This window comes from Pongo abelii, chromosome 4 (assembly GCF_028885655.2).
Source record: "Pongo abelii isolate AG06213 chromosome 4, NHGRI_mPonAbe1-v2.0_pri, whole genome shotgun sequence".
In the NCBI taxonomy this organism is placed as follows: Eukaryota; Metazoa; Chordata; class Mammalia; order Primates; family Hominidae; genus Pongo; species Pongo abelii.
Genome location: NC_071989.2, coordinates 175,100,902 through 175,109,405, shown reverse-complemented (window position 1 = coordinate 175,109,405; position 8,504 = coordinate 175,100,902). Strand labels below are relative to the sequence as shown.

At 36.5% G+C, this 8,504-nt stretch overlaps 1 long non-coding RNA gene across 1 annotated transcript in view; it reads right to left on the bottom strand.

Moving 5' to 3' along the window:
- Positions 1–1,426: 1,426 nt before the first annotated feature.
- Positions 1,427–8,504, bottom strand: part of LOC129059610 (uncharacterized) — a 1,962,070-nt gene continuing 1,954,992 nt past the window's right edge. Inside the window, exon 7 of the long non-coding RNA XR_010140069.1 lies at positions 1,427–1,680. This is a non-coding gene — a long non-coding RNA (uncharacterized LOC129059610). The remainder of the gene's footprint in view (positions 1,681–8,504) is intronic.

The following is an 8,504-nucleotide window of genomic DNA, read 5'->3' as shown; positions in this document are numbered from 1 at the left end:
TAGTTCAACCATTGTGGAAGACAGTGTGGCGATTCCTCAAGGATCTAGAACCAGAAACACCATTTGACCCAGCAATCCCATTACTAGTTATACACTCAAAGGATTATAAATCATTCTACTATAAAGACGCATTAACACGTATGTTTATTACAGCACTATCCACAATAGCAAAGACTTGGGACCAACCCAAATGCCCATCAATGATAGAATGGATAAAGAAAATGTGGCACATATACACCATGGAATACTATGCAGCCATAAAAATAATGAGTTCATGTGCTTTGCAGGGACATGGTTGAAGCTGGAAACCATCATTCTCAGCAAACTAACACAGGAAGAGAAAACCCAACACTGCAGGTTCTCACTCATAAGTGGGAGTTGAACAATGAGAACACATGGACACAGGGAGGGGAACATAACACACCGGGACCTATTGAGGGGTGGAAGACTAGGGGAGAGAAAATATTAGGAGAAATACCTAATGTAGATGATGGATTGGTGGGTGCAGCAAACCACCACGGCACATGTATACCTATGTAGCAAACCTGCACATTCTGCGCATGTATCCCAGAATTTAAAGTATAATAATAATAAAATTTTAAAAAAGAAAAATAAATGTGTGTTGTTAAAGCCACCAATTCTATGGTATTTTTGTTATAGCATCCTGAACAGACTAAGGCATTTCTCAGATGTAAATTTTCTACACATGAAGGAACAATAAGTCTACAATACAAGCACACTTCTTCCTGCCTGCCTGCCTGCCTGCCTTCACTTCTTCCTTCCACCTTTCTCTCTCTCTCCCTCCTTCCTTCCTTTTCCCCTCTCTTCCTCCATTCCTTCCTTTTTTCCTTCTCTGTTTCCTTTTAAAGGAGTTACTGGTCTTATTTATTACACTTGAAAACATTGTGTGTTCTGACTTTGTTATTTATTTATATTCGAGTGGCTTCAGGAAATTTCTGAAAACTCTTTGGCCCAATTAGAAAATGAACCTGAATGCCTATTTCTTACACTTTCAGAAGTAAACTGTGCTATATAACTTCAAAATCATCAGTCAGAATACTATGTATTTTTAAAATATTACATGATTGGTTATAATCTAACAAGTGTTTCATTTTTTCCATAAAGTCAAATACATTTAAACTTCACAGAAAAGCAATAACAAAATGACGCTAGAATGAAAAAACACAACTACGGTAGAATTAACTCTAGTCTATGATCTTTTGTGCCTGAACTTAAATATGGGTCACATTCAGATGCCTAGCTTGATGCTGCTGTAATTTTAAGCACTGCTTTTGCAGTACTGGATTTAAATAATAAGAATACTAATTACGTAGAGAGGTGAAACTCACAATTCTAAAACAGAAATTCACCCAGAGTTTCTCTTGCCGCTTCGGCCATGAGCTACTTAAACAATATTGAACGGTATGGTAGTTGGCATGCAGAAAACACGGGTCTCAACATGTCAGGTAGGTTATTTCTGTGCAGCGCAGCTAAAACAAACACTTCATTTTGCCCTGAAAAACTAAATTTGTCTAATTTACCTGTGACACAAGCCCCCTGAGAGTTCCTGAACAAGTTTTATACAATGTATTCCACATGCTTCAAAAGGAAGAAATAAATATGATACGACTTACCCTTACCTTCCTTCCAGTAACTCCCGCCTTCATTCACTCATCGTTTCTAAAGAAACAAAAAGCAAGAAGTATTCATTGTTCATGTACCTACCAGTTATAACTTAATCCAGAATATAATTCAAATTAGCTGCTGAATGGCAGCTTTGCTTTTTTTAAAAGAAAAATCTTTGACGAGTTGTTGAAAATTGTTTTAATGTTTGCTATCATTAACCATCCACTTTACCAGTTGTAGACCAAAGTAGATCGGGACACATCTGTTCAGGAAACCTAGACTGCTCCCTTTTTCTTCAGAATCCATCTGTCTTTAGATTTTGAGTTAAATACAGTATTTGGATCTATATTTCATTTTGGAATTTTAAAAAATTTCTTTAAATACACTGGAAAAAAGAACACATGAACCAATTTTCCCTTTCCTGTTATTTACTTATGTCAACCCCCCTCTCGCATTTACTCTTATTTCTTTAATTGTCTCATCCCTAAATACATCTACGTTAATTTAGGAGAAACAATCAGGCAGCCGAATTCAATATGTACCAAGCAAAACGATACTGGGAACTTCGCAAGTTAGGCATATATGCTCATCTAGTGAAATGAGGGAAAGGAGAGGGTGGGTATAACAGAGAAACAGGGGAATTAAATTCTCAGATCCCAAAGAGTTAATTTATGCATCTAAGCATGTGCGTCTGAGAAATGGATTCTATTTATTTGCAATACTTTTAAAAAGTCAGAAATCAAAAGAGAATGGTTTGATATCCAGTGCATTTTGAAAGAATTCTGAAAAATAAGTAAAGATTGAGGTTTGTTAAGCACTGGAGAGTTACCTCTTTTTCTAATTGCAATTTTATTGAAGTCAAAGTTGAGCACCCTCGTGGGGCCTCACTGCTATTAGAATAACAAGTTATGGCTGGCCAAAACACACTGGCTCTTTAGCCACTGGGCAAAACAGACGATAAAACAGCAGTGAAATAGCAAGTTGGCAGCATCACTTCCTTCTATCATATGTTGACAAAGAAAAATAATGAAAGCTGCACCAACAAATGTACTTAAGACAAAAAGGCATTTATATGAAATACTTGATTTGGAGGCAATCAGAATTTTCATTTATAGCAGCTTGTTACCAGAGTGGTACCAACAGTCCTTAGTAATTAAAGGTGTCATTTATGCCCAGACCCTTGGTGAGAGAAGTAAAAATTCACCCCCTGTTTCTTGAGAATTGCAGTTTTCTAATCATTTTGAAACAGAAGGTGACTAGCATAGTCACCTCCCCACCTTGTATTATACAAATAGCTCATCTTGGGAACAGCTTCTGAGGCACCAAACATCCCCTCCACATCTCACCCCAGAAGGTAACACATTTCATTTTGTGTGTCCCTCCCAATTCTAGCTGGCATTCCTTTAAGGAGACCTGGCTCTGAACTTTCAGAAGAACGTGATGTTTTATGTTAACACCGAAAGCTCTATACACTGAGGAAGAAAACGTCAAGTGATGGAGGTTCAAACAAATTTCTAATCTTTACAGTCCTTTAGTATTTATATTTTTAAAGTGGAGGCATAATTCATTTCTGATGAAACTGAATTGCTCAGCTCTCCACTAATAGGATCCTCAGGGCAAAAAGGGTAGAGTAAGAGTCATCATAAAAAGCAGAAGCTTCACAATTTTTTGAAGTTTAAACTTGAAAAAAAAATTAATAATTAGGTTTGTCATGATTATTGCAATTTATCATAAGATAAATTGTTCTTATTTAGTGAATGGGATAATGAACTTGAGTGACCTGGAAGATTAATGAAAGACAAGTAATATTGGCCTAAGAAGCACTGGTGACCATTCTTATTTTGTTAAGGAAGCCAACAAGCCATGTGCAGGTGTAATGGCACATCACAATTTTTTTTACCCTTTCTTCTTATGCTTTTTTTTCCCCCCTAGAATTAATTTGACTGTTTGCCAAATGTTTTCCACCTGAAAGCTGACCAGGGCGAAGACCTTTCTGCTCTTGCCACAGAACTGTAGCAGAGTTTCCATCTGGTGCAAACACTTTTTTTGTTTTTTGTTTTGGAGCCTAATCATGGTGATTTATTTTTCAATCAGTCACATAATCAAAGGAATGCTTAAATATCTTTTACTATCATTGTGGAGGGATGGAGCAGCATTCTACAAAAGAATCATCACTAAAGCAATGGAGGTCCATCTGCCTAATTATCCAGCGATGAAGATCGCCTTTAGTAAGCACAATATTAAAACTGTTTTGGGTTCTTCAAAGGTGCTGCATTCCCATCATCTTCCCTTGAAAATAATGAAAGGGAAGACACAATAATAGAGAGTTAAAGTGGATGGCATGTAGCAAGGGCTCCAGGCAAGCTTTGTGTTTCCTCCTGTGAAAAGTATCACCATTTATTATCACTCATTAAAATTTAATTTTATATGGCATCTTTAAAAGGTCATTTTTTAAATTGGAATTTTGTCGGCAACATTACTGACTGGTTAACTACTGTGAAAAAACAAACTTTCATAGATTTATTGTTTTAAGCTATTATTAAAGAGGCACCTTAAAAAAAAAACAGAACAAATTATTTCCTTCCTATAGAGCCAGATTGTTCTCCTTTCTAAGTAATTTAGTTTACACAGTATTTTCAGTTGATTTTTGTACTAAAAGCACCTTGGAAACCTAATTAGAAATAGAAAATCATTAGCATATAAAGGGTTTAAACCTATAGTTTAACTATGACAAATTTAAACCAAGACTGTGATGGTAAAATGCAAATCACTCTAGCATGGAAAGTGGAGAAGTTTAACTTATATCTTTTCTTTGTACTTACTTCAATCAAAATATATTATTTTTCTACTGACTCTTATTTTATTATAGACTATGATTACTTTGACTTCTAGTCTAAATTGGTTTTATGTAGCTGTACAGTTGTAATAAATATTAATACTTATACTATCAATATAAAAGAAACCCTTTATTCTCCAAAAGGAAAGAGAAACATTTTTTATAGCACCAAGATTTTCAGGCACTTTATATACACTTTTTATTCTTTAATCATATAAAAAAATTGAGATAGACATTAAGCCCATTTTGGTATCAAGGAAACTGATGTTTAGGAAAGATAAGAGACATATGCTAAAACCATGCAAGAAGTTAGTTTAATAGGAAAGCCAGATCTAACCCAGATCTCCCTGGCTCCAATAGAATTTCCAATACCTAGGCTATCTTCTAAAGAAAGCGTATCTATTTTCACAAAAAGAGAAGTCAGCTAACTTTCTGTTAAGAGAAAAATCGCAAGTATTTTCTGCTTTTCAGGATATACCATCTATGTAGCAACTACTCGATTTTGCCTTTGCAGCAAAAAAGCAGCTATAGATAAAATGTAAAGGAATAGGCTAGCTGTGTTCAAACAAAGCTTTCCTTTCAAAATTGGGCAGCAGGCTAGGTCAAAGGGTCACAGTTTGCCCTGTACTCAAATATAAGCTATGTAAAGGCATAAACTTTATTTGTTCAATATTATATAATCCGATATCTAAAAAAGCAATGATTAAATAATGACATTAAAAATAATGCTAATACTTATTTTGAATTTGTTATGTGCTGGCTGTTTTTGCATACAATAACTCATTTCTTCTCATAATATCCCTGCAAGTTAGTTACTATTTTTTACCCATTTTAGGAGATAACAGAACTGAGGAATGAATAATTAATTGGTCAAGATCATTCAGCAAGTAAGTCGGGAATCTGGGATTTAAATAATAAAAATACATAATACACAGTAAGATCTCAATCAATAATTGATTAATCAAACAAGTGAACAAATGAATGATTGAATGAATCAGTATAGGGAATTAGTCCTGGGTATTTTGAGTAAAAAATATATATCTTGATAATTTAGGAGATATCATTCTTCCAAACGGTCTAGGTTTACATAGCTACCGGCAAATTTAAAAAAAAAAAAAAAAAAGGAGAGGCAAATCAAATGAAGGAAAATGTTAATCTGCTATTGAGCATATATTTCTGTATTTCAATTAATTAAACTAATTGTCTGGTACGGTTTCAATGCCAAAGACTCGTGTTGGAAACTTAATCCCCAATGCAACAATGTTGGGAGGTGAGGCCTAATAAGAAGTGATTGGGTCATAAAGGCAGAGCTCTCATGAATGGGCTGACACTGTTAATGCACAAGTGGATTAGTCATTGCAAGAGTGTGGTGTTGGCCAGGCACAGTGGTTCACACCTGTAATCCCAGCACTTTGGGAGGCTGAGGTGGGCGGATCATGAGGTCAGGAGATGAAGACCATCCTGGCTAACATGGTGAAACCCCATCTCTACTAAAAATACAAAAAATTAACTGGGCGTGATGGCGGGCGCCTGTAGTCCCAGCTACTTGGGAGGCTGAGGCAGGAGAATGGCGTGAACCTGGGAGGAGGAGCTTGCAGTGAGCCGAGATTGTGCCACTGCACTCCAGCCTGCGCGACGGAGCAAAACTCCGTCTCAAAAAAAAAAAAAAAAAAGAAAGAAAGAAAGAGTGTGCTGCTGTTATGAAGAAGTCTGGCCTCTGGTGTCTCTGTCTTGTGTACTCACTTCCGCCTTCTGCCCTTCCACCATGAGGTGACCTTGCCAGTTGCTGGCTTCATGCTCTTGGACTTCCCAGCATGCATCTAGAACTGTAAACTAAATTAACTTGTATTTTTAATAAACTATCCAGTCTGTAATGTTCTGTTCTAACAACAGAAAACAAATTAAGACACTGTCTTATCTTAAGTAAAACTGAACTTTACATAAGTAGGTGGGAAGTTTTGAACTTAACTGACAAGTCTGCATTTGTCATGAAAGAATGCAGGAGGCAAAGAAGGAAGAAAAAGGAAGGAATGATAAAAATCTGAGAGAAGTTGAAAATAGAGATGGGAGCTAAGGGATATCTGGTGAGAAGAGAATTGTCAGGAAGACCTTTTAATCAACAGGTATTTACCAAGGGTTTAAAATCTATTGGGTACTAAGCTATGCACTGATAACACATTGATTTTAAAAAGAAAGAAAAATAATCAAGGCTGCTTTATTCATAAAGCTTACAGTATATTAAGGAAACAACATAAACATCATTTATAAAAGTATTATTACAAATCATGATAAGTGCAACAATAACAAAAAAAAGAATGGATAAATGCTCTGAGAGTGTACCAGTAAAATTTAATTAAGACCTGTCACACGTGGTGGCTCATGCCTGTAATCCCAGCAATTTGGGAGGCCAAGGTGGGTGAATCACCTAAGGTCAGGCGTGCAAGACCAGCCCGGCCAACATAGTGAAACCCTGTCTCTATTAAAATACAAAAATTAGCCGGGACTCATAGTGGGGAGCCTGTAACCCCAGCCACTTGGGAGGCTGAGGCACGAGAATTGTTTGACCCAGGAGGCAGAGGTTGCAGTGAGCCGAGATCGCGCCATTGCACTCCGACCTGGGCAACAGAGTGAGACTCCATCTCAAAAAAAAGAAAAACAAAAAGGAATGTAATTTAGACTTAGGGATTTAAGGATTCTTTGAGGAAAGGATATTTAAATTGAGAACTGCAGATGAATAAGAACTATCTGGATGAAGAGTAGGGAGAATAGCATTTCAGGCAGATGATTAACAGGAGCAAAGTTTCAGAGATGGGAAATAATTTGATATACTATATGGACTTTAAGAAATGCCAGTGTGGTATATTGCTGTGAGTTGGGAGAAAAGTGGAAAAAATGACAAGAGCAAGATGGGATAATCCAGCAGGCTTTGTTAATCATATTAAGAATTTAAGAGGTTATTTATTTTTCTCAGATTATATTCCAGGTTTGATGGGTAAAAATGGAAAGGATTTAAATGGTGCAAAAACAAATTTTGGTTTTTATTAAAAAATAAAAGAAAACTGGCAGCATTGGAGGCAGAAGTCAAGAAGTATCTAAGAAGGAGGTATGTGGGGAGATAGGTTAAGAGGATGTTACAAGAACAGGCCATGAGAGAGATCCTCATGGATAAGGCTAGGGAGTGAATGGTACAGCTGAGGATGGATGGATAGATACTTTGGACATAGATGTTGACATGAATTTGTGGATTAGATGTAACAGGTGAAAGAGAGAAAATGTTTTCTGTTGGTAGAGTGGGGAGATGGGAATTCAAGCATAAGATTTTGAACAATTTAAGTCTGAGATAGCTGAGAGACATTCAAATAGAGGCGGTGGATCCATTAGCCTATCTCTCAAAAGAGAGGTATGGATGAGTGACAGTAAAGAGTAAATATTACCCTAAGTCATGGGTGTGGAAGATCACTTAGAAAAAGACTGTAGAAAGAGAAGAGAAGAACCCTGATATTTAAGAGTGTGGCAGAAAGCGTAACTAGTGAAGAAGACTGAGAAACTGTGTTTAGAGAGGAAAAGACAAAGCCAGGCAATTGTAGTTGTATTATAGAAACCAAGAGAAGAGACTTTTCAAGAAGGAGGCATGGTCAACTGTGTGAAATGTGGTGAGAAGTCAAGTAAAAAGTCAAGTAAGAGTAAAGTTCTTAGATTTCCAACATGGAGGTCAATGGTGTCCTTCACCAAAGCTTTCGTAGAGTCATGGGTATAGAAATAAGATGTGAGTGGTAGAGTAACAGAACAGCAAGGGAGTGACAATGTGTATAGACAACTTTTTTGAAAAGCCTCAGGGGGAATTAGAATACATAGTGGAATATCTGGAGAAGGATGAAAAGGCAAGAGTAGTGATTATTAATGTTTGAATGTTGATTGGAATATATAGTAAGAAAAAGAGGTGAGGATGGAGGAATAAGAGTGGCTCTGTGTAAAGCTATAAAGGAAAATAAAAGGAAAAGGAAGCACGTGAAAGCAAGAACACGAAGATAAAAAAGAGGAA